The sequence below is a fragment of the Carassius gibelio genome, chromosome B15, assembly GCF_023724105.1.
Source record: "Carassius gibelio isolate Cgi1373 ecotype wild population from Czech Republic chromosome B15, carGib1.2-hapl.c, whole genome shotgun sequence".
NCBI classification, from domain to species: Eukaryota; Metazoa; Chordata; class Actinopteri; order Cypriniformes; family Cyprinidae; genus Carassius; species Carassius gibelio.
This window is the reverse complement of record NC_068410.1, coordinates 668,214-672,740: the sequence shown is the minus strand read 5'-3', so window position 1 is coordinate 672,740 and position 4,527 is coordinate 668,214.

The window sequence follows — 4,527 nt, the reverse complement described above, 5'->3', positions numbered from 1 at the left end:
AGGTCTTCCCTGAAAGAGACGACGTCTGGATGGGAGCATATGTTGTTCTAGAACTTGGATATATCTTTCAGCATTGATGAAGCTCATCTTTCCAGATGTGCAAGCTGCTCATGCTACACGCACTCATGAACCCCATACCATCAGAGATACAGCTTCTGAACTGAGCAACGATAACAACTTGGGTTGTCCTTGCCCTCTTTAGTCCGGATGACATGGCATCCCAGTTTTCAAAAAAGAACTTCAAATCTTGATTCGTCTGACCACAGAACAGTTTTCCACTTAGCCACAGTCCATTTTAAATGAGCCTTGGTCCAGAGAAAACACCTGCGCTTCTGGATCAGGTTTAGATATGGCTTCTTCCTTGACCTATAGAGTTTTAGCCGGCAACAGAGAATGACACGGTGGATTGTGTTCATGACAATGTTTTCTGGAAGTATTCCTGAGCCCATGTTGTTATTTCCATTACAGTATCATTCATGAAATCATGAAATGATTAATATTTAAATCATGAAAATGAGCCAATATTTGGCATGACATTTCAAAATGTCTCACTTTCAACATTTGATATGTTATCTATATTCTATTGTGAATAAATATAAATTTAAGAGATTTGTAAATTATTCCATTCATTTTTTACTCACAATTTGTACAGAGAAAGAGACAAGAATGATGGTGTAAGAACATAAATTATATATTCAGAAGTCAAATGAAACTTTAACGTCCTTTCAAACAACAACAACTTATTCTTCGTATCTTATTCACTTTACCGTATGAGGTCATTCTTTAAAGATCACACTTAATATCTACAAAAATTTAGTATTATTTCTTAGGCCTGGTTGTCAGGCTCACTGTAACTTCATTGGCCACATAGTTTGCTTAATATTGTTAATAAAAGACCCTTATGTGGCTCTGATTCAAATCACAACCTGTTTTCTATTACATTGAGAAGAACAAAACGGGGAACACAAAGACTTCAAAGCTTGCTTTTCTAAAACTCCAAAGAGGCAAAGATCCTAAAAACACTGACAATAAAGCTGTGATGTGGTAAAGTCATGTGATTTACACTGCATTTACCCTGATCTCACTTGATAACCCAGTTCTGTGCTGTTTGTATTGAGGTTTAATCTGCCTTCAGGAGGCACTGTAAAATAATAATGAGTTATTTAAATGCAGAAGTGTGGATTTACTGTGATTTACCATGTAATCACTTCTCAAGTAACCATGTAACCAAGAATTACCATGTAATTCACATTAGAGGCATTTCACAGTTTATCCCCAAATCTGTTGCATCAGCGGTGCTAAACCTCCCCAAAGTTCATCTACTATATATATATATATATATATATATAGTATATATATATATATAGTATATAGTATATATATGAGTATATATATATATGAAGCGTTTGGTCTCTACCAGGTCTCTACGGCTCAGATATCAATCTCCAAACTCATTCTCGTTTACTTTGATGATTTTAAAGTTAATGTAGATCTGTGGGAATGATGTCTTTATCTGTGACTGAAAACAAGACACACTGAATGTTTATGAGAAGCGCTCTATTCTTCTTCTCGAATGGGAAAAGTAAATTTGTTCAAGATTTAAATGTATTTGCAGATATTGTTCTGTTCATTTGGATATAAGCAGAGATATTTGCACAATTTGAAATGTTAAATTCTGAATAGTGTCTTAATGCTGAACATCCTGTTCATATCTGCCATTTGATCACAGTATATATTTGAAAATGTGTTTTGTTTGAGTTTCCCTCTCTGACAAACATAGATCTCCTTCTGTTATATCGTAACAGATCAAACTCAAACCCATCTGGAGCTCTGGAGTCGTATCGCTGGTGATCTGTTGGCAGAAGCAGTGTCTGACGTGCCTGCAGTATCTCACCATCTCCTCTCAACATCTCTTTACTTTTCAAGATAAAGCATCTTTTTACAGTGTGACTGGAACATCTTTCACACCACGACGCTGCAGGTTCAAGCCCACATATTCAGATCAGATCTAATCGCACTCGAAAATTTAAATAAAATAAAATAAAAAAAATATCTGTGCAAAGAGTTTGGCTGCAGTAAAGCTAAACTTTTACATCCAAATCAAGAGAATTAATGCAGTTTCAGTATTGGCATCACGTTAAAAGTGTTGAAAACTTTTATATATACTGTACACACACACACACACACACACACGTGTGTGTGTGTGTATATATACAGTGTTGGGAAGTTAGGAAATATAATAGGTTACAGATTACAAGTTACCCTGTTTAAAAATGTAATAGTGAAAAAAGTAAAAAAAAGTGTAACTTTTTCAATTACTTTATTAAAGTAATGTAACTAATTACTTTTGAGTACTTTTTGATTACTTTTCTAAATTTGTGAAAATTAAAGAATAATAAATAAAAGCATATACATCAACTCAAATACAGTTATCTAATAAGCATGTGTCATATTCTGTATAATAAACTTTTTTTAAAAACTGCTGTCTCTTTGTATATGATGATAGTTTTCTCCAAATAAGTAAAATGCACATGAAGTGACAGAGAGCAGTTCTGGAGATTATGTTTATGTGCTCGTGTACTCCTATATTGAGGCGGCAGAGGTTGAAAACACTGCGAGCTTCCCTAGGCCTACGTGTAGTAAATGAAACCATGTCTTTGCCATTAATTTACAGGAGGGGCAGACTGGGAAAAAATTCAGACTGGAAAATTTAAACTCATACAAACTAATTCATGGACAAAGCTATTTTTTTTTTATGGACCTGACATACAAAAAAGGTTTAAATCTTTAATTTGGGGACATGCAAAATAATTAAAAGTTCTCTCCTGAACTGCACCTTCACTTCCATTTTTCTCTTCAGTCTCTTTATTTTGCCCCGTTATCCATCTCTCTCATGACTTTAATACTCAAGATTGAACAAAACTATACTTTACAATACGATACTCTACAATACTACAATATCTTTATAGAAAAATCATAATACTGTACACGAGTCATGTTTTTCCTTTACAAAAATTAACCATGCTTTTATTAGCCTATATAAAAGTACAATAACCTTGTTTTGTTTTTGTTTTTTTGCAAATGGATTTGTATTTATTTTTAGATAAATACATTTGTAAAATAATTGTACATTTTTGGTTACCACAGTTAAACAATAGTAACCATTTTCTCCGGATTTATAGTTAAATATTCAAATGTTAATTTCCGTAAGGGTTGTGTTGTTGTCTGTCGTAGCTCCCCTTAAACTTACAAAAAAAAAAGCTAAATACTGTAACATTACAACAGATAATAATGATGTCCTTTATATATTTTGAGTGATGACTGATGAGCAACGTGCTCATCAACAAAGACAAAAAAAGCATCTTTACAGATGAAACTGACCTGAAACCCTGAACAGTAGTTCTGCTTCATGACTTATTAGAGATTTAATTATCAAATGGCAGATTCACAAATGATCGTTTTAGTACATTCGGCGTGCAATTATATAATAACAATATTAAAATAGAGGGCCGAATCATCTGCCAGGCCACCGGGAATTGTCCCGGTTCTCCCAGTGTCCCGGTGTCTGCGCCTGATTCTCAACACGCAGAATGTGCAAGTCATATTTTTTTTTTTCATTTTTGGGGCTTAATATTCACAGACACTAGTCCATTTCATTTTTTGAATCAAGTGTACTGACCTACTTTTGATTTAGTCATCCAAAATGTGGCATATTCCGTCCGCGTTAGGTATTCCGTTTTTATGACTGGATTCTACGAACCAGACTGTGCTTCCGCATCCCGGAAATTATTAGGGCGGTATGTCTCAGAATAGTCAGTGCAATTTGAGAAAGAAATCAGTTATGTATGTATGTATCTGTATGTGGATGTGTGTAAATATTCAGATGTAATCCCCTTTGTAATCATTAAAAATTTCATAAGTAACTGTAATTTAATTACTAATTTTTTTAGTAGTAAATGTAACTAATTACAGTTACACAAATTTTGTAATTAAATTACGCCGTTACATGTAACTAGTATATATATATCCATGACCATCTTTGAAGAAACACAATAAAAGTACACTGTAAAAAATAAAAAGTTAGTTTAACTCAAATTTTCAAGGCAACCGACTGCACAGAATTTTTGAGTTGAAGATATCAACTTAATTTTATAAGTTTTGAAGAACTGCAATTATTAAGTTGCATCAGCTATTTTTTTTTTTTTTACTTTTTAACTTACTGGAACTTTCAAGTCTGAACCTTTTTTTTTTCAACATTTTCTGGAAACCAAAAAAATATTTTTTTAAAAGTCGCCACACTATAAAAAATTACATTTGTTTTCAAATAACAAAAGCGAAAAACCATAATAAATCAATAAGCAGACGACATTGTCTTTGATTGTAAGTCAACTTACAAGACTATTATATCCAGATTATAGACATTACCAGTTCAAAATACTCTAGTCCTCAATACCAGACACACAAACCTCAAGAACGGTGACAACCAACACATTAAAAAGATGAGCTCTTTACATCACAGTACAACAA